The 23,389-nt window shown below is 41.7% G+C and overlaps 1 long non-coding RNA gene across 1 annotated transcript; it reads right to left on the minus strand.

Annotated features, from left to right (window-relative positions):
* Nucleotides 1-4,594: 4,594 nt before the first annotated feature.
* LOC123148013 (uncharacterized) lies at nucleotides 4,595-7,635 on the minus strand. Its single transcript, XR_006473586.1, has 3 exons — nucleotides 7,112-7,635; nucleotides 6,137-6,348; nucleotides 4,595-5,352 (listed from the first exon to the last, which is right to left on the minus strand). It is a non-coding gene; the product is annotated as an uncharacterized lncRNA (long non-coding RNA).
* Nucleotides 7,636-23,389: the final 15,754 nt, after the last annotated feature.

Genomic DNA, 23,389 nt, shown 5'->3' on the forward strand with positions numbered 1-23,389 from the left:
CGGAGAATACTATGTGAACCATGCGTCCGTATGTTAGGAGATTATATTGGATAATTATTGTATATATGTAGCCGGTACTATCAGATAGATATACGAGAACTTATTGTTCGACCAATCTCTCGGAGAAGGAGATGTGGTCGATATCACTTCTCTCTGTATGCATATATGTTCATGACGATCTTCTTTTTCCTTCGTTTACTTACTAGCTAGCTAGCGTGTCTAGTCCTCTTTATACGTATGTATAGTACGTAGCGTCGACCAAGCATGGACATAAGAGAGGACACTTCTCTCTATTAATTATAGCTAGCTAACACAATAGATGAAACGCCTAAATTAACCCCCCCCCCCCCTCCTTTAAAAAAACAAAAACCTCAGCCACAAAAATGCTGACGTGTGGATGCCTATTGGTCCCGGTTGGTGCCACCAACCGGGACCAAAGGCCCTCCTGCCTGGGCTCCGCGCACAGGCCACGTGGAGGCCCATCTGTCCCGGTTCTGGACTGAACCGGGACTAAAGGGACAGGGCATTAGTAACGACCATTTAGTCCCGGTTCAGGAACCGGGACAAAAGGCCCTTACGAACCGGGACAATAGGCCCGTTTTCTACTAGTGCCACGTCTTAAATTAGTCGGTGGAAATCTCAGCCTTTCTGCTGACGGTTACAAATATTAATTATTGGACTTTTATAACTACCAAACGTTCGGATTTTAGCAATAGGCAAGAACAATTCTTACTTCACTCTAATTATATACATGCATGCATTAGAATGACTAATTTTCCTTTCACGTGCACTCCTTCCTCTAATTACATGCATATATTCACTAAAGGACGAAAGTTGATGTCATTCTAGATTCTTTTTTTTCAAACTTCAAAATGTTTTGTAGCTCAAACCATCACCCCGATTAAAAAACCGTCTTCACAAAAAAAAGTGTCTCGACGAGATCTTCGAAACTAGATCCCATGTTGATATGTTCTGATGACTTTTTTTCGGACCAAAAGTTACCACACCCGGGCTACGTGAGTTATCACGTCTGTCATACATAAGTTACCGTGTCATTTACACAAAAGTTTCGGGGGGTATGTTTTCAACAAACTTTATCCAGGGGTCAAAAAGTGATTATTATGTTTGCAGCGAGTTATCAGCTTTGTTGTGTATATTACTATCTTGCACAAAGATTATTGAGGGTATCTTTTTCAACAATTTTCATTCCCTCGGTCAAAAAATTACCATGATATTTGTATATGAGTTATCAGCTCTTATGTGTGTGTATTATCATGTTGTTTACACATTAGTTATTGGGAGGTATTTTTAACAACATTTTTCCATGTTATCAGCTCATGTTATTTATACGAGAAGTTATCAGTGGTATGTTTTCAACAACAAAAAATAACGTCAAAATTATCGTGGTGTTTGTATCTAAGTTATCAGGACCGGGGCCTATATTATCATGCTATTTACACAAAAAGTTATCAGAGTATGTTTTCAAGAAGTTTTCTCATGGGTCAAAGTTATCGTGGTGTTTGTACCTAAGTTATCAGGTCCGGAAAGCCTATATTACCATGTTATTTACACAGATGTTACTGGAGTATGTTTTCAATAACTTTTTTCTACGGGTCAAAGTTATTGTGGAGTTTATACCTTAGTTATCAAGTCTGAGAGTGTATATTATCATGTTATTTACAAAGAAGTTATCGGTTGTATGTTTTCAACAATTTTTCTCATGGGATCAAAGTTATCGTGGTGTTTGTACCCAAGTTATCAGGACCGGTAGCCGATATTATCATGCTATTTACACACAAAAAAGTTATCAGAGTGTTTTTTCAACAACTTTTTTTCGCGGGTCAAAATTATCATGGTATTTGTACCTAAGTTATCAGGTCCGGGAGCCTATATTACCATGTATTTACACAGATGTTACTGGAGTATGTTTTCAACAAGTTTTTTCCACTGGTGAAAGTTATCGTGGTGTTTATTCCTAAATTATCAAGTCCGGAGTGTATATTATCATGCTATTTACAAAGAAGTTACGGTGATAGGTTTTCAACAACTTTTATCCATGGAGGCAAAGTTATCGTGGTTTCTGTACCTAAGTTATCAAGTCCAGGAGCCCGATGACATGCATTGGTTGCGTGCTCTGGTCTTTAAATGGAGAGAAACATGCTACCATAATGGAAGCAAGGATTGTGTGCTCTCATTTCAATGCTCTTAATTTTTCAGCCCATTATTTATATTTCTCGGACAAGGTGGAAATGAAAGCAAGACAACGAGACATACTACCATAATGGAGAGAGACAATAGCGCTTTTAATACTATATATACAACTGCCTACTGTTACCAAAAGGCTATTTAAAAGCATAAAATTAGGGGGTAAGACAATAAAAAAAGTATTAAGTGAGCAGGTTAATGGGCTGGAGCTTAGTTACGAGAGACTCAAGTCCGAGTCCAAAGACACCACACACACACACATCAAATTTATTTTCTAGTTTTTTGGTTGTAGATGCAAAGGAGTAGTAATACGATAAAAGCAAGTGTAACATATCTTTAACCACATGAAAGCGTTAGCTGGGCTGGTTACCGGTAGTAGAATGCGTGCAATAGGTGGAAGGATTGATTCCTACTGCTGCTCATTTTTTTGCGAAAAATGAAAAGCGGACGGAAGGTGGAGCGCTGGAGCCGATCGAACTTGTTCGGATCTATCGACAAGGTGAGAACGTTCGCTCGTTACTTTTGTCGTTAATTATTTGCCTTAGGATGGCCCCATGATCGCATGACCAGAGAGATGCTGAATTTACCTTTCGAGGTGGCAAAGTATGATTCTTTCAATGTACCAAAATTCAACGTCCAACACAGCACCGATGCAAGTCCTTTGGTGTAGTGCTTGCAAAACTTTGCCGTGAGTCCCTCGTGGCGATAGGTATCTTGAGGTAGAGTTTTGGTACATTAAAGGAATTATAGTTTCGGTGGTCGGTCCGTCCAATTTGAACTGGTTGAATTGTCATACTCCCGCTGTTCTCTTTTATAGTGCGTATACTTTTTTAGGACATTTATATCTATGTCCTTAACTTGAACCCACTACTCAGTTTTGCCCCTAATTTTTAGATATGCTTAGTTTTGCCCCTCCGTCGTTAGTTTCACTTATAGAAATGCCCTTCTCTGTCGTTACCGTCCGGTCAAAGGTCTTTGACCGTCCTGAAAAAATAGCAAAAAAATCAAAAAAAATATGAAATTTGGTGGGATCGAAGATAGTCATGTCCGCAAGGCGCGTGCACATTTTCATGCCGTTCGGACACTCCGGGAGCTCGTGTCAAAGGAAAACATAAATTTTGTACGCATGCGAGTAGTAAATTCAAAAAAAATAGAAAAAAATCAAAAAAAATATGAAAGTTCGTGGGACTGAGGATATTCAGGTTCGCAAGATGTGTGCACGTTTTTGTTGTGTTTGGACATCGTAGGAGCTCGTGGAGAAAAAAAACAAATTTTAGCTCAAAAAAACTTTGAAAAAATGCAGTATTTTTTTTTTCTCTAGAGCGCCTCGTACTTCATTTGATCACCAAAACTTGCAAGCACCTTGTGCACTCAAGCCTCTTTGACGCCAAATAAATTCAATTTTTTTTGAACTTTTTTGCTATTTTTTTTGAATTTACTGTTCATAGGCATAAATTATTATTTTTTTCCTTTGCCACGAGCTCCCAGAGTGTCCAACCAACACAAAATTGTGCACGCGCCTTGCGGACATGACTATCTTCGATCCCACCAAATTTCATATTTTTTTGATTTTTTTTGCTATTTTTTTCTGGATGGTCAAAGTACTTTGACCGGACGGTAACAGCGCAAAAGCGCATTTCTATAAGTGACACTAACGGCAGAGGGGTAAAACTGAGCATACCTGAAAATTAGGGGCAAAACTGAGTAGTGGGTTCAAATTAGAGGCAGAACTGGAATTGGCCCTACTTTTTTCTGTAAAATTCTGCAATGTAGTGCACATATGCGGCGCTAAGCTTATTTGGGCAAAGATAACAATGTGTTTGACTCACGGGACATGTAGGAGCACCCACTGGGTTGGACAGACCACATGCATGTATGGCTAGTTTAGTCAAAACTGCAGCTCCACCTCACTCTTTAGTATTAGAGCTGGAAATGATGCGCACTATAAAGTGGGATAGAGGGGGTAGTATTTAAATGGACATCCCTCGACATGCTAGGAATCCTTCAAAATCTCATTTGTTTGAAGCTGCTTAGAATCAACATTGCCCGCAAGAAAAAACATTATGTGGGGCTGATGTACTAGCCCAATGCCCATGGCATACGCCGACAAAACCAACAGCTGAAGAAAAGGAGGAATGCCAAACAATAGTACTCTACAGACAAGATTTCCCATGAGCACATGATTTTGTTTCATTGGATAATAAATCTTATACATGAGGTCTACTTTGCTACAGGAAATCCAGGATCTATAGAAACATTTTACAACACTTTTTTGTGTGGTAAGATCGAATCCCGTAAGTGCCAGAGCATAATCAACACCTACATAATACATAAGTCTCCCGAAAGAAATGCAGCTCAAAGAAAATGTCATAATATCCGCAAAAAAACAAACAAAATGTTAGAAAGCTGTGTTAAAAAAAAGAATTAGAAAGCTACATCATCAGCAGTCTATCTCTACTTCTCTACTACTATTAAACAAGCAAACATATTCTTCCCAGATAAATGTACACAGGGCAAACAAAACAAATTACCACCCCAAGATCAGGCATCTAACCGTCCACATAAAAGTCAGCCCTCACCTATGTGCGTTTAGCAATTTATAGTAGCGGACGAAACTCTGCCATCGATCAGTTCCACCTCCCCCGCAAAAAAAAAAACACGTCCACCCATTGCATTCGCGTCAAAAACATATATACACATACGAGCCAATCAACTACAGAAAATTAGCCACAATTAACGGGAATTAACACGCCTGCCTCACAACAAATGGCTAAACTTCTGGGAATCGGCTTGATCTACCTGCCTTTGCCCACCCCGGACGTACGTCGCAGCAGCCCGCCCTGTCCTGCGCCATCGCCGCCGTGCGCAGCAGACGACGCCCGCGTCGACGAGCTTCTCGCCAACGCAAGTGCAGACTATCCTCTTGTGCGCAATATGTGGCCAGTTCCATCCCAGTTAATCTCGATGTCTTTCTTCGACGTCGCCATTCAGACTTTCTTCGATGTCGCCGTTCAGACGCACACTACAGTCAGACGTCGGCGCCGCCAAGCCACTGTTGGACCTTCGCCGCCCAGCCACTGTTAGCCATCGCCGCCTTCCACAACTGACGACATCGGCACCGACGAACTCCTCAGGCAACGCACCTGCCTGCACCAATGGAACACGGTATGATTTTACATGATATTCAATTGGGTTAATGTGATGGGGCCGATCAGTTCCTGATTTTACAGGAAATTCTATTTAACATATATATGCGTAATTCATTGTCCTTCCCTAATCCCTGTCAAATTTGCAACTTTATAACAATGTTCTTCACTCTCAAATTTGCATATTTACAACAGTGTGATGATGAATGCATCATCTTTGTACAGATCATAATAGATCTACCTCCTGTGACTTCAGCATGATTTTTAACAGTGCATCAAACTGGAGACCTCCATCATATTGTTTTAACAGTATAGTATTCAAATCTGTATGACTGAATGAATATGACCCAGTCAGTATGATCTATTTGTAACTTGGTCCAAGAGAGTGGATAAGAAAACCCAGTTAGTACGATCTATTTGTAACTTGGACCAAGAGAGTGGATAAGAAAACCCAGTTCAAAAATATGCATTTTTCTGTACATAAATGAGGTTATATTCCATTACCAAGAGAGTAAATATCACTTGTGCAGCTGCAGGATAAGTATTGCATGATAAACAACAATATGAAACCAAACATATAGGCTCGGAAACAATTTGAATTTACAAGAGAAGATCTACTAAAGTAAATTCAGGTAGAATCAACGACGGAGCTAGGATTTGGAAACAGGGTAGTCCTCCTCCAAAATTAAGTCGTTTCAGTTAATGAGACACTTTGATGTATCACCGTTGTCTAACTGATACATTCAACAAATAACTGGTATATTCAGAATTAAGTGAGTAAGTACCTGATCATTTTGGCCAAACCAAATCCAAGACTATCATGAAGTAAACCTGTCAATTACTTGTTCTGTACAACGCTTGAAAGCTTCAGGTTGATGTATATGGCAGGCAGGTATGCCTCCCATTCCCATCTTTGTGTTTATTCCAGTCCCAAAAATTTAGGATGGAACAAATTCCCTCACTCTTAGATGGTCTTTAATATCCATTTCGTCTAAGCCTGCAAAATAACTTATGTTATAACCGGGGGTCCGGGACAACAAGAAATATATCTAAACGGTTGTGCTATATCATGAATATCACTTGTGCAGCTGTTGTAAGTAGTACTGAAGATGTCAGAGATGTTTATGGACTTCTAAAAAGGCAAGTTATTCACAGAAAGGCATTTTTTGAGGTGATAAGCTCTTTTAACCAACCACCGTCCTTTATATGACAGCCATAGCATCATCATTATCCTACATTATCAATTATTCATTCGTCAACCTGTATTATCCTAGAGTCATACACTCATACATACTTATCCTACTGTAGTAACCTACTATGCTTCTCTTGATCCTCTTTGATTTACTATAAAGCTCGCATTTGAAAACTTCTAAAAACATGCTTTCTTTTTTCAAAACAGAAGTAAATTTCTTTAGCGGGATCAAGCCAAATCTACCTCATCCGTCTTGGTCCCTAGCGCCCCTAGCCACCCAGAATCCAAATCCACCAATCAATCAACTTTATCGCAGCATGGTTGCCTCAAGAATATTAACTAACTAGAATCCCCACTCATAACAGTTGTTGCAGCGAAGTTAAGAACGTCTAATCGAACATCTTACTCCAAGATTAGACAGTACGAAAATAAAATCACCCCAACTTCTATTTTTTCTCCCCGATTCTAAAATGACTCTCATGCTTAAACCTAGACTACTGAGCTACATATGTACTATACAGGAATGGATAGCAATTAGGGATTAACAGAAGTGGGTAATGGGGAGTACCTCAAATCAGAAATAAGCATATATGAAAGCCGAAGAGGGGAATAGATCGTCTACCGGCGCCGGCTTGCACTTGCAGGGGACCAGACACCGGGGTACTGCTGTCGTGCCTGGGCATTGCAGGGCGCAGCGCAGTCGCACACACAGGGTGGTGGGAGCCGCCGACGAGCGATATAGAGAGGAAGGAACCAGGGGCGGAGGTTGCGACGCATGACAGCCACGGCCGCCGATCTGGTGGAGACGAGTCCCGCGCCTTCGCGTCGGCCTTCGTCCCGCGCCCAGCGACCATGCCGAGCTCGAGCGGATCCTCGGGCACTTCGGCGACCGATTTGAGGAGGAGGGGTTGAGAAGAGTGGGAAGAGTGCGGGACCTCGCGTCGGCGGTGGGGAAAAACAGGAGGGGCGGTCTGAGGAGAGAGAGAGAGCTGTGGGCTTGTGGCCACCATGGAATAGGGAGTGGTGGGGAGACAGTGAAGAGATAAGGGTCGGGAAGGTAGGTGACGAGGCAAGGACCAAGGAGAACTGAGAGGGGGCGTCTGGTGTGTCTTTTTTCTTTTACCTTCTCTTGTTTTTAGCCCTTTTGGCCAAGTCACATATAGTGTCCGGTGTTGTCCAATTCAATTTTTTTATCAATAGATGAATTGAATGATATTTCTGCTTCCATACATTTATTGTAACGTTAAATAGGTAATATTGTCTGATGTGCATGAGATATATATTTACACAATAGCTACATGTTAGTCGCTTGACTTTCAAATTCGGGTTAGTCGATTTTGGTTGAAGGGAGAAATAGGCGAAGAGGAGGAAGAAGCTCACTGGAGGGGAGGAAGAAGCTTGCTGGCAAGCTACCTCATCATCTATCTTAGGGTAGGGGTGGGGAAGTAGCATAGCAATGGTGAAGGTTCCCGGAGAAAAACAGGAGAGGCCAAGGGCGGCAGCGGCACGGCGGTGGGAGGAGGTTCCAGGGAGGGCCAGACGATGGTGGCTGGCGGTCCATTGGACGACTAGGGGAAGGAATTGTCGGAGGTAGAAGAAAGTCCCGGGGTTGAACAAGGGATCGTATTGTTCATTTTGCATCGGATGGCCGGAAAGAATCGACTGGCCCATTTTAAATTTTCAGTCGATTTACACTTGGCCACTCCTATATATTTATGTGTGTATGGCCTTGTTGCATATAAATGGGTACAAATTATGTGTTAATGGAGACGTGTGTTGCACGTGCACGCTTACTAGTAGAGATAAATGTGTGAACTATATATTTGACGAACTAGATACTCACAATGATGCAACAACCAATCATAACAGAGTAAATTGCCAAGATATGAGCTGCCAGATAGTTCCTGCACTGAACCATTTGATCCTCGACACAAGAAGACCAGCCTATTGTTGGAAATATTAGCACTTTTTCGACTAATCTAATCCATAAGTAAACAGTAAGCATGGCAAATATGGTATGCATCTCATACTGATATCTAAGCATGTGAGCACGTACAGTACATAAAACCGAAACATCTATGAACAACATATATACGGCTAGCACATAAACGAGCAAATAGGGGATGAACGAGTCAAACCCTCCGATTGACCAGGCCAACAGGGCGGCGGCAGCAGTAGCCTCGGCATCGGTCGAGGCCTTCTTCTTGATGGCTTCGTCGTCAGCCATGGGATCGATGCAGGGGAAGTAGTGGAAGCAGAGGCGGACGGAGACGGGGACGGATCGGGAGCAGTCGCGTCGAGACGCTTCCCAAAAACCTTATTGCCGTTCTCCCGGGCAGGATCTCGAACGACAGGGTTCCGGAGGCACCTGCTCTCCCAACCAACCGTGCACGCGTCGTCGGGATGGGATCGTCGGAAGCAGCACAGAGATAGGAACAATAGATGACGGCTAGGGTTGTGCGAGAGGGAGTGAGTGAACTGAGTTAGCGTTCACTCCACTAGCCAGTGCCTTCTTATATAGGCCGTCAGGTAGATGGGCCTGGGCTCAGGCCCATGGCCGAGTCCGCGAACAGCCCACGATCCAACGTCTCGGACAGTGGCACTTCCGTAAGCGACTCGTTAATTAATCCGAGATTAATTAACCATTCCTGACCGTCAAAAATAAACTTCGGCTCGGCTCATTCCCGCATCCTGCGGCACGTGCGTGTCGTGACGCGGCGAGGCGTGGCGAGGCGAGGCGAGCGGCGGAGGAGGAGCGCGCGTGTACAGCTCATATTCCCAAGCTACCAATAGCAAATGATGGAGCAGCCCTTATAAAGAGGTCTCACTCTTCTTACTGTAGCAGTATGGTACTAAACTTCCCACACTTCCCACCACTTGTCGTACACATGCATGGGCCTTAGATATTAACTAGGGATTATTATCTTATATGGGCCTAAGCCCATCCATAATACATCAATCCCCCACCAGATCTCGAGGCACATAAGTTTGTCAACTGTTCCATACAATGTTTGATATACCAGAATTTTCAGTGGAGACTATTAAGTTAAACTTCCAACTAGAGCAATAGGATTAGACTTCTTCACAACTAAACAATGAACTATGCCTTGAATTGTCAGTTTGGCGTGCAGAAGTTTCGCCTATTGTCAACTGATACATGGCTACCGAAGGCTAAATCCCACGTGTGGAGCTTATTAGTCATACTCCGTACCTTCTCATGAGCTTCTACAGATGACCCAATCTCATAGACTGTGACTAGCAGTCATGCTCACATAGGTGTGTTCCTCCAAAGAATGCTTTGTAGATTAGCATCTTGCGTACATAAGCTTTGGAACACATTAAGACAAAAGTCAGCCTTCCTTACAGAATTGAGAGTATTATTGCATCTCCAACGGAGTGGGTTAGGTAAGGATACTCTCCTCAGTTGACTGCTGGATTGTTTTCCCATGTCCTAATTCACGCGATCTCCGACCACATAGGTTGGGTTACCCCCATGGCAACTTACGTGGGTCTCATGCACATCTCCCTTGATGCATTTTCGATCATAATCCGTGATAGCCCTTTCATAAAAGGGTCTGCCAGATTTTTAGCAGTCTGGATATAATCCAATGCTATCACTCCAGAGTTTCTTGATTTTCTGACAGATTTCAATCTTCTTCTTGTGTGCTTTGTGGATTTCATATTGTCCTTTGAACTCTTAGCCTTGGCAATCACAGTTTGATTGTCACAGTTCGTAAGGACAGCCGGGACTAGTTTATCAACCACCGGCAAATCCATCAAAAGCTCTCGAAGCCATTCTGCTTCGACGCATGATGTGTCTAATGTTGTGAGTTTTGCTTCCATAGTTGATCTCGGTAAGATCGTCTGCTTGCAAGACTTCCAGGAAACAGCACCACCACCAAGTGTGAAGACATATCCACTTGTGGCTTTCATCTCATCAGCATCAGATATCCAATTTGAGTCACTATATCCCTCAAGTACCGTCGGGTACCCAGAATAGTGAATTCCGTAGTTCACAATACCTTGCAAGTAATGCATCACTCACTCAACAGCATGCCAATGCACATCTCCCGGATTGGAAACAAACTGGCTCAGTTTGCACACAGCAAATGAGATGTCAGGACGAGTAGCACAAGCTAGGTACTGATAACCCACAAGTATAGGGGATCGCAACAGCTTTCAAGGGTAGAGTATTCAACCCAAATTTATTGATTCGACACAAGGGGGGCCAAAGAATATTCTCAAGTATTAGCAGTTGAGTTGTCAATTCAACCACACCTGGAAACTTAGTATCTGCATCAAAGTGTTTAGTAGCAAAGTAATATGATAGTGGTGGTAGCGGCAAAAAAAGTAAAGACAGCAAAAATAATGTTTTTGGTATTTTGTAGTGATTCTAACAGTAGCAGCGGGAAAGTAAATAAGCGAGAAGCAGTATATGGAAAACTCGTAGGCACCGGATCAGTGATGGATAATTATGTCGGATGCGGTTCATCATGTAACAGTCATAACATAGGGTGACACAGAACTAGCTCCAATTCATCAATGTAATGTAGGCATGTATTCCGTATATAGTCATACATGCTTATGGAAAAGAACTTGCATGACATCTTTTGTCCTACCCTCCCGTGGCAGCGGGGTCCTATTGGAAACTAAGGGATATTAAGGCCTCCTTTTAATAGAGAACCGGAACAAAGCATTAGCACATAGTGAATACATGAACTCCTCAAACTATGGTCATCACCGGGAGTGGTCCCGATTATTGTCACTTCGGGGTTGCCGGATCATAACACATAGTAGGTGACTATAGACTTGCAAGATAGGATCAAGAACTCACATATATTCATGAAAACATAATAGGTTCAGATCTGAAATCATGGCACTCGGGCCCTAGTGACAAGCATTAAGCATAGCAAAGTCATAGCAACATCAATCTCAGAACATAATGGATACTAGGGATCAAACCCTAACAAAACTAACTCGATTACATGATAAATCTCATCCAACCCATCACCGTCCAGCAAGCCTACGATGGAATTACTCACGCACGGCGGTGAGCATCATGAAATTGGTGATGGAGGATGGTTGATGATGACGACGGCGACGAATCCCCCTCTCCGGAGCCCCGAACGGACTCCAGATCAGCCCTCCCGAGAGGTTTTAGGGCTTGGCGGCGGCTCCGTATCGTAAAACGCGATGATTTCTTCTCTCTGATTTTTTCTCTCCGAAAGCAAATATATAGAGTTGGAGTTGGCGTCGGAGGGCATCCAGGGGGCCCACGAGGTAGGGGGCGCGCCCTAGGGGGGCGCCCCCCACCCTCGTGAGAAGGGTGTGGGCCCCCTGGTCTTCATCTTTGGCGAGGATTTTTTATTATTTTTTCTAAGATGTTCCGTGGAGTTTCAGGTCATTCCGAGAATATTTGTTTTCTGCACATAAAACAACACCATGGCAATTCTGCTGAAAACAGCGTCAGTCCGGGTTAGTTCCATTCAAATCATACAAGTTAGAGTCCAAAACAAGGGCAAAAGTGTTTGGAAAAGTAGATACGACGGAGACGTATCAACTCCCCCAAGCTTAAACCCTTGCTTGTCCTCAAGCAATTCAGTTGACAAACTGAAAGAAAGAAAGAAAAACTTTTACAAACTCTGTTTGCTCTTGTTGTTGTAACTATGTCAAGCCAGCATTCAAGTTTTCAGCATAGATCATAACTAACCACATTTGCAATAATTCTCAGGTCTCATAATTACTCATATCAATAGCATAATCAACTAGCAAGTCATAATAATAAATCTCGGATGACAACACTTTCTCAAAACAATCATAATATGATATAACAAGATGGTATCTCGCTAGCCCTTTCTGAGACCGCAAAACATAAATGCAGAGCACCTTTAAAGATCAAGGACTGACTAGACATTGTAATTCATGGTAAAAGAGATCCAATCATAGTCATACCCAATATAAATTAACAGTGATGAATGCAAATGACAGCTGTGCTCTCCAGCTAGTGCTTTTTAATAAGAGGGTGATGACTCAACATAAAAGTAAATGGATAGGCCCTTCGCAGAGGGAAGCAGGGATTTGTAGAGGTGCCAGAGCTCGGTTTTGAAATAGAGATAAATTGTATTTTGAGCGGTATACTTTCATTGTCAACGTAACAACTAAGAGATGGCGATATCTTCCATGCTAAACACATTATAGGCGGTTCCCAAACAGAATGGTAAAGTTTATACTCCCCCTCCACCAACAAGCATCAATCCATGGCTTGCTCGAAACAACGAGTGCCTCCAACATACATCAGGTCCCAGGGGGAGTTTTGTTTGCAATTAATTTTGATTTAGTTTGCATAAAGCATGGGACTGGGCATCCCGGTGACCAGCCATTTTCTCGTGAGTGAGGAGCGGAGTCCACTCCTCTTGAGAATAACCCGCCTAACACGGAAGATAAGGACAGCCTTGGTTGATACATGAGCTATTCGAGCATACAAAACAGAATGTTTATTTGAAGGTTTAGAGTTTGGCACATACAAATTTACTTGGAACGGCAGGTAGATACCGCATATAGGAAGGTATGGTGGACTCATCTGGAATAACTTTGGGGTTTAAGGGATTGGATGCACAAGCAGTATTCCCGCTTAGTACAAGTGAAGGCTAGCAAAAGACTGGGAAGCGACCAACTAGAGAGCGACAACAGCCATGTACATGCATTAAAATTAATAAACATTGGATGCAAGCATGAGTAGGATATAATCCACCATGAACATAAATATCGTGAAGGCTATGTTGATTTTGTTTCAACTACATGCGTGAACATGTGCCAAGTCAAGTCACTTAAATCATTCAAAGGAGGATACCACCCCATCATACCACATCATAATCATCTCAATAGCATGTTGGCACACAAGGTAAACCATTATAACTCATAGCTAATCAAGCATGGCACAAGCAACTATGATCTCTAATTGTCATTGCAAACATGTTTATTCATAATAAGCTGAATCAAGAACGAGGGACTCATCATATTTACAAAAACAAAAGAGGTCGAGTTCATACCAGCTTTTCTCATCTCAGTCAGTCCATCATATATCATCATAATTGCCTTTCACTTGCACGACCGAACGGTGTGAATAATAATAAGAGTGTACGTGCATTGGACTAAGCTGGAATCTGCGAGCATTCAATAAACAGGAGAAGACAAGGCAATATGGGCTCTTGGTTAAATCAACAATAATGCATATAAGAGCCACTTCAACAATTTAATTATGGTCTTCTCCTACTGACCCCCAAAGAAAAGAAAAGAAATAAAACTATTTACACGGGAAAGCTCCCAACAAGCAAAAGAAGAACGGGAAATATTTTTGGGTTTTCTTTTTAATTATTACTACTACAGCAGAAAAATAAACTACTACTAATTTTTTTGGTTTTTCTTAAGGTTTAACAAACACACAAGAAGAAAGCAGGAAAAAGAAAATAAACTAGCATGGATATTACAGTGAAAAAGTATGAGCACCGACATCTAGCAATGAGTGTGTGTGAACATAAATGTAATGTCGGTGAGAAATACGTACTCCCCCAAGCTTAGGCTTTTGGCCTAAGTTGGTCTATGGCCACGGCTGGCCTGGCGGATATCCATAATAATAGTTGTTGGGGTCGTACTGTGATGAGGAAGAATAGTTGGGATCATACTGATGTGCAGCGGTTATCGCCTGCTGAGCTGCAGCGTGGAGTCGAGCTGCCTCCGCTCTCCTCTCGTACTCTTCTGCCTCCTCTCTGGTAATAACATATCTTCTTTTGTCTGTGAATCAAAGAAGGCAGGAGCAGGGAGAGTAATACGGAAAACACGTCATTTATCAAAAATTAAACGATATAAGAGAGGTGATTCAGGCCTCTCGACAAACTGGTGCGAAGCCATAGAGTCATAATCTAAATATGCAGGAGGCAACTCCATATCACCCTCACGAATGTCTATCTCAAGAAAATGAGCTAAGCGGGTTGCATAAATTCCTCCAAAGAAATCTCCATTATGTCTATTATGATGCAACCTACGAGCTACAATGGCTCCCATATGATAAGATTGGTCTCCTAACACAGCACTCCTAAGAATGCTAAGATCAGGGACACACATGTGACATGCTTCATCCTTAGCATTTATGCATCTACCGATGAAGAGAGCAAAATAATGTATAGCAGGAAAGTGAATGCTCCCTATGGTAGCCTGCGTTATATCTCTAGATTCCCCCACAGTTATACTAGCAAGAAAGTTTCTAAATTCAGATTTAGGGGGATCCCTAACACTACCCCATGATGGAAGTTTGCAAGCAGAAGTGAAATCCTCTAAGTCCATGCTATAAGATTTGTCATAGAGATCAAACATGACTGAAGGACAATTACGTGAAGATGAATACTCAAACCTCCTCACAAATGAACTTGTGAGATCATGATACTGGGGGCATTTGTTAGCCTCAAAATCCTCAAGACCGGCATTGCACAAATATGCTTTGAATTCTTCTTTAATTCCCGGACGGTCCATAAAATTTTCCGACGGCCATTCGCAAGGCCGTACTGGAGCGTCTCTTGGTGGATCCTCGTCAGCATCGCGCATAGCAATCCTGGGTCCTTACTTCTTAGAGGAACCACCTTGGAACATCTTCCTAAGCATATTGTTTTTCTCTGAAAAATTCTGAAATTTTTAGTGACTTCAAAATAAAATGAACCAACTTCAATAATATTGATAGCAACTACTCCTACAAGTGCCTAGAGCCTATATCAAGCATTAGAACTACTTGGAACCATATAAATTTGACATGCAAGCTCAAGAACATGGTCACCTATGCAACACAAATTTGCAAAGAATAAAGCACTATAACAAAAACTAATGAAGGAGTCACATACCAAAGAACAATCTCCCCAAGCAGTTTTGCGAGAGGTGCTTTGAGCAAGGAGATCGAAAATCACAGCAAAAATGGCTGGAACTCGTGCTTGAGTTGGTTTTTCGGGTTTGTGTGAGACAGAGGAAGAAGATGGGTGCTAGGATAAGTGGAGGAGGGGCACCGTGGGCCCACGAGGCAGGGGGCGCGCCCACCACCCTCATGGCCAGGTGGCAGCTCCTCCCGCAGTAATTTTTGCACAGTAAATCCTCAAATATTCCCGAAAAAATCATATTAAATTGGCATGGCATTCTGAGGACTTTTATTTTCGGGATATTTTTATATTGCACGGATAAGTCAGGAAACAGACAGAAAAATACTATTTTTACTTTATTTAATCTAAATAATAGAAAGCAAAAGTGGGGTACAGAAGTTTGTGCTTCTAGTTTCATCCATCTCATGCTCATCAAAAAGAATCCACTAACAAGGTTGATCAAGTCTTGTTAACAAACTCATTCCAATAATCATGAAACCGGAGAAATTTCGAATAACACTAAGTTACCTCAACGGGGATATGCACATCCCCAATAATAAGAATATCATATTTCTTCTTGACAGTAGGAAGAGGAAATTCAAAACCTCCAAATATAATCGATGGAATTTTTCCAATAGAGTTGATACTATGAACTTGAGGTTGTTTCCTCGAAAAGTGTACCGTATGCTCATTACCATTAACATGAAAAGTGACATTGCCTTTGTTGCAATCAATAACAGCCCCTGCAGTATTAAGAAAAGGTCTTCCAAGAATAATAGACATACTATCATCCTCGGGAATATCAAGTATAACAAAGTCCGTTAAAATAGTAACGTTTGCAACCACAACAGGCACATCCTCACAGATACCGACAGGTATAGCAGTTGATTTATCAGCCATTTGCAAAGATATTTCAGTAGGTGTCAGCTTATTCAAGTCAAGTCTACGATATAAAGAGAGAGGCATAACACTAACACCGGCTCCAAGATCACATAAAGCAGTTTTAATATAATTTCTTTTAATGGAGCAAGGTATAGTAGGTACTCCGGGGTCTCCAAGTTTCTTTGGTATTCCACCCTTAAAAGTATAATTAGCAAGCATGGTGGAAATTTCAGCTTCCGGTATCTTTCTTTTATTAGTAATGATATCCTTCATATATTTAGCATAAGGATTTGTTTTGAGCACATCAGTTAATCTCATACGCAAAAAGATAGGCCTAATCATTTCAGCAAAGCGCTCAAAATCCTCATCATCCTTTTTCTTGGATGGTTTCGGAGGAAAAGGCATGGGTTTCTGAACCCAAGGTTCCCTTTCTTTACCATGTTTCCTAGCAACAAAGTCTCTTTTATCATAACGTTGATTCTTTGATTGTGGGTTATCAAGATCAACAGCAGGTTCAATTTCTACATCATTATCATTACTAGGTTGAGCATCATCATGAACATCATCATTAATATTTTCACTAGGTTCATGTTCATTACCAGATTGTGTTTCAGCATCAGACATAGAAATATCATTTGGATTATCAGGTGGTTCAGCAATAGGTTCACTAGAAGTTTGCACAGTTCTATCATTTTTCTTCTTCTTCTTTTTAGAAGAACTAGGAACATCAATATTATTTCTTTGAGAATCTTGCTCGATTCTCTTAGGGTGGCCTTCAGGATACAAAGGTTCCTGAGTCATTCTACCAGTTCTAGTAGCCACTCTAACAGCATAATCATTTTTCTTACTATTCATTTCATCAAGCACTTCTTTTTGAGCCTTAAGTACTTGTTCTACTTGAGTGGTAACCATAGAAGCATGTTTGCTAACAAGTTTAAGTTCACCTTTAATATCAGCCATATAATCACCCAAGCGTCTAATCATATAAGCATTTTCTTTTAATTGTCTACCAAAATAAGCATTGAAGTCGTCTTGCTTAAACATAAAGTTATCAAACTCATCCAAGCACTGACTAGCAATTTTAGTAGGAGGGACTTCAGCTTTATCATATCTATAGAGATAATTTACCTTTACTACCTGTGTCGGGATATCGGGATCAGGAGGTTCTTCAATAAATAAAGAATTAAGATCATATGTTTCTTCAACAGGCGGTGAATTAAGACCATGTATTTCTTCAATAGGAGGTAAATTCTTAACGTCTTCAGCTTTAATACCTTTTTCTTTCATAGATTTCTTTGCCTCTTGCATATCTTCGGGACTGAGAAGTAGAACACCTCTCTTCTTCGGAGTTGGTTTAAGAATAGGCTCAGTAATTGGAGCAGGAGGTGGCTCAGGAGGTGCCCAATTATTTTCATTTGTCAACATATTATTCAATAGAATTTCAGCTTCATCCGGTGTTCTTTCCTTGAAAAGAGAACCAGCACAACTATCCAGGTAATCTATGGAAGCATCAGTTAGTCCATTATAAAAGATATCAAGTATTTCAGCTTTCTTAAGAGGATGATCAGGCAAAGCATTAAGTAACTTGAGAAGCCTCCCCCAAGCTTGTGGGAGACTCTCTTCTTTAATTTGCACGAAGTTATATATTTCCCTCAAAGCAGCTTGTTTCTTATGAGCAGGGAAATATTTAGCAGAGAAGTAATAAATCATATCCTGGGGACTACGCACACAACCAGGATCAAGAGAATTAAACCATATCTTAGCATCACCCTTTAATGAGAAAGGAAATATTTTGAGTATATAAAAGTAACGCGATCTCTCATCATTAGTAAACAGGGCAGCTATATCATTTAACTTAGTAAGATGTGCCACAACAGTTTCAGATTCATAGCCATAAAACGGATCAGATTCAACCAGAGTAATTATATGAGGATCAACAGAGAATTCATAATCCTTATCAGGAACACAAATAGGTGAAGTAGCAAAAGCAGGGTCGGGTTTCATTTTATCTCTAAGTGATTCTTTGTTCCATTTAATTAATAACCTCTTAAGCTCATATCTATCTTTGCAAGCTAAAATAGCGGCAGAAGATTCCATATCAAAAAGATAGCCCTCAGGAATAACAGGCATATTTTCATCATCACTATCATCATCGTATTCAGATTCAATAATTTCTTTTTCTCTAGCCCTAGCAATTTGTTCATCAAGAAATTCACCAAGGGGCACAGTAGTATCAGGCATAGAAGCAGTTTCATCATAAGTATCATGCATAGCAGAAGTGGCATCATCAATAACATGCGACATATCAGAACGAATAGCAGAAGCAGGTGTAGGTGTCGCAAACTTACTCATAACAGAAGGTGAATCAAGTGCAGAGCTAGATGGCAGTTCCTTACCTCCCCTCGTAGTTGAGGGATAGATCTTGGTTTTTGGATCTCTCAAGTTCTTCATAGTGTCCAGCAGATATAAATCCCAAGTGACTCAAAGAATAGAGCTATGTTCCCCAGCAACGGCGCTAGAAATTGGTCTTGATAACCCACAAGTATAGGGGATCGCAACAACTTTCAAGGGTAGAGTATTCAACCCAAATTTATTTATTCGACACAAGGGGAGCCAAAGAATATTCTCAAGTATTAGCAGCTGAGTTGTCAATTCAACCACACCTGGAAACTTAGTATTTGCAGCAAAGTGTTTAGTAGCAAAGTAATATGATAGTGGTGGTAGCGGCAACAAAAGTAAAGACAGCAAAAGTAATGTTTTTGGTATTTTGTAGTGATTGTAACAGTAGCAGCGGGAAAGTAAATAAGCAAGAACCAGTATATGGAAAACTCGTAGGCACCGGATCAGTGATGGATAATTATGCCGGATGCGGTTCATCATGTAACAGTCATAACATAGGGTGACACAGAACTATCTCCAATTCATTAATGTAATGTAGGCATGTATTCCGTATATAGTCATACGTGCTTATGGAAAAGAACTTGCATGACATCTTTTGTCCTACCCGCCCATGGCAGCGGGGTCCTATTGGAAACTAAGGGATATTAAGGCCTCCTTTTAATAGAGAACCGTAACAAAGCATTAGCACATAGTGAATACATGAACTCCTCAGACTATGGTCATCACCGGGAGTGGTCCTGATTATTGTCACTTCGGGGTTGCCGGATCATAACACATAGTAGGTGACTATAGACTTGCAAGATAAGATTAAGAACTCACATATATTCATGAAAACATAATAGGTTCAGATTTGAAATCATGGCACTCGGGCCCTAGTGACAAGCATTAAGCATAGCAAAGTCATAGCAACATCAATCTCAGAACATAATGGATACTAGGGATCAAACCCTAACAAAACTAACTCGATTACATGATAAATCTCATCCAACCCATCACTGTCCAGCAAGCCTATGATGGAATTACTCACGCACGGCGGTGAGCATCATGAAATTGGTGATGGAGGATGGTTGATGATGACGACGGCGACGAATCCCCCTCTCCAGAGCCCCGAACGGACTCCAGATCAGCCCTCTCGAGAGGTTTTAGGGCTTGGCGGTGGCTTCGTGTCGTAAAACACGATGATTTCTTTTCTTTGATTTTTTTCTCTCCGAAAGCAAATATATAGAGTTGGAGTTGACGTCGGAGGGCATCCAGGGGGCCCACGAGGTAGGGGGCGCGCCCTAGGGGGGGCGCCCCCCACCCTCGTGAGAAGGGTGTGGGCCCCTGGTCTTCATCTTTGGCGAGGATTTTTTATTTTTTTTCTAAGATGTTCCGTGGAGTTTCAGGTCATTCCGAGAATATTTGTTTTCTGCACATAAAACAACACCATGGCAATTCTGCTGAAAACAACGTCAGTCCGGGTTAGTTCCATTCAAATCATACTAGTTAGAGTCCAAAACAAGGGCAAAAGTGTTTGGAAAAGTAGATACGACAGAGACGTATCAGGTACATCAGTGAACCAACCACTTGAGAATATCTCAATTGATCTATAGTCGTGCCTTCGAACTTTCGAATCTGCACACTGGGATCATGGTGTTGCAGGAGGTTTGCAGTCCGAGTATCCAAAACGACTCAAAATCTTCTCAACATAGTGGGATTGCAAAAGTGTAATTCCACCCTCAGTATTTCTCAATAGCTTGATGTTAAAGATAACATCATCCACGCCCAGGTATTGCATCACAACGTTATGAGATATAAAATCCTTGACCTCCTCAATGACTTTGAGGTGGGTCCCAAATATCAGTATGTCATCGACATTCAGACAAAGTATAACTCCTTCGCCCCCACCATAGCGATAGTATACACATTTGTCAGCTTCGTTAACAACAAAGCCAGCAAATGTCAAAGTTGTATTAAACTTCTCATGTCATTGCTTAGGCGCTTGTTTCAGGCCATACAAAGATTTCACTAGCTTACACACCTTTCTTTCCTGACCATTTACTACAAAGCAATCTGGTTGTTGCATGTAAATTTCCTCGTCTAGCTCTCCATTAAGGAAAGTCATCTTAATGTCCATCTGATGAATGAGAAGACCATGCGAGGCAGCCAAAGTGAGTAACACTTGAATGGTTGTCAGCCTAGCCGCAGGTGAGTAAGTGTCGAAGAAATCCTCTTCTTCTTTTTGGGTATAACCCTTGGCCACAAGCCTAGCCTTGTACTTCTGAATAGTACCATCGGGCCTAAGCTTCCTCTTAAACTAAAGGAAATATGCCCTAGAGGTAATAATAAAGTTATTATTTATTTCCTCATATCATGATAAATGTTTATTATTCATGCTAGAATTGTATTAACCAGAAACATACATGTGTGAATACATAGACAAACATAGTGTCACTAGTATGCCTCTACTTGACTAGCTTGTTGATCAAAGATGGTTGAGTTTCCTAGCCATAGACATGAGTTGTCATTTGATCAACGGGATCACATTATTAGGAGAATGATGTGATTGACATGACAAATTCCGTTAGCTTAGCACTTGATCGTTTAGTTTACTGCTATTGCTTTCTTCATGACTTATATATCTTCCTATGACTATGAGATTATGCAACTACCGATTACCAGAAGAACACTTTGTGTGCTACCAAACGTCACAAAGTAACTGGGTGATTATAAAGGTGCTCTACAGGTGTCTCCGATGGTGTTCGTTGAGTTGGCATAGATTGAGAATAGGATTTGTCACTCCGATTGTCGGAGAGGTATCTTTGGGCCCTCTCAGTAATGCACATCACTATAAGCCTTGCAAGCAATGTGACTACTGAGTTAGTTACGGGATGATGCATTACGGAACGAGTAAAGAGTCTTACCGGTAATGAGATTGAACTAGGTATTGAGATACCGACGATCGAATCTCGGTCAGGTAACATACCGATGATAAAGGGAACAACGTATGTTGTTATGCGGTTTGACCGATAAAGATCTTCGTAGAATATGTAGGAACCAATATGAGCATCCAGGTTTCGCTATTGGTTATTGACCGGAGACGTGTCTCGGTCATGTCTACATAGTTCTCGAACCCGTAGGGTCCGCGCGCTTAAAGTTCTGTGACCATCGGTATTATGAGTTTTTGTGTTTTGATGTACCGAAGGTAGTTTAGAGTCCCGAATATGATCACAGACATGACGAGGAGTCTTGAAATGGTCGAGCCATAAAGATCGATATATTGGACGACTATGTTCGGACACCGGAAGTGTTTCGGGAGGTTTTGGACATATACCGGAGTACCGGGGGGTTACTGGAACCCCCCGGGGAGTATATTGGGCCTAATGGGCCCTAATGGGAGAAGAGGAGGGGCGGCCAGGGCAGCCGCGTGCCCCCTCCCCCTCTAGTCCGAATTGGACAAGGAGGGGGGCGGTGCCCCCCTTTCCTTCTCTTCTTCACTCCCTTCCTCTCCTACTCCTACTCCTACTTGGAAGGGGGAGTCCTAATCCCGGTGGGAGTAGGACTCCTCATGGGGCCTGCCATACGAGGCTTATGTGATGTGTATTACCGAGAGGGCCCAGAGATACCTCTCCGACAATCGGAGTGACAAATCCTAATCTCGAAATACGCCAACCCAACATCGACCATTGGAGACACCTGTAGTACTCCTTTATAATCACCCAGTTACGTTGTGACGTTTGGTAGTACCCAAAGTGTTCCTCCGGTAAACGGGAGTTGCATAATCTCATAGTCATAGGAACATGTATAAGTCATGAAGAAAGCAATAGCAACATACTAAACGATCGGGTGCTAAGCTAATGGAATGGGTCATGTCAATCAGATCATTCTACTAATGATGTGACCTCGTTAATCAAATAACAACTCATTGTTCATGGTTAGGAAACATAACCATCTTTGATTAACGAGCTAGTCAAGTAGAGGCATACTAGTGACACTTTGTTTGTCTATGTATTCGCACATGTATTATGTTTCCGGTAAATACAATTCTAGCATGAATAATAAACATTTATCATGATTATAAGGAAATAAATAATAACTTTATTATTGCCTCTAGGGCATATTTCCTTCAGTCTCCCACTTGCACTAGAGTCAATAATCTAGATTACACTGTAATGATTCTAACACCCATGGAGCCTTGGTGCTGATCATGTTTTGCTCGTGGAAGAGGCTTAGTCAACGGGTCTGCAACATTCAGATCCGTATGTATCTTGCAAATCTCTATGTCTCCCACCTGGACTAGATCCCAGATGGAGTTGAAGCGTCTCTTGATGTGTTTGGTCCTTTTGTGAAATCTGGATTCCTTTGCCAAGGCAATTGCACCAGTATTATCACAAAAGATTTTCATTGGACCCGATGCGCTAGGTATGACACCTAGATCGGATATGAACTCCTTCATCCAGACTCCTTCATTTGCTGCTTCCGAAGCAGCTATGTATTCCGCTTCACATGTAGATCCCGCTACGACGCTTTGTTTAGAACTGCACCAACTGACAGCTCCACCGTTTAATGTAAATACGTATCCGGTTTGCGATTTAGAATCGTCCGGATCAGTGTCAAAGCTTGCATCAACGTAACCTTTTACGATGAGCTCTTTGTCACCTCCATATACGAGAAACATATCCTTAGTC

This window comes from Triticum aestivum, chromosome 7A, assembly GCF_018294505.1.
Source record: "Triticum aestivum cultivar Chinese Spring chromosome 7A, IWGSC CS RefSeq v2.1, whole genome shotgun sequence".
In the NCBI taxonomy this organism is placed as follows: domain Eukaryota; kingdom Viridiplantae; phylum Streptophyta; class Magnoliopsida; order Poales; family Poaceae; genus Triticum; species Triticum aestivum.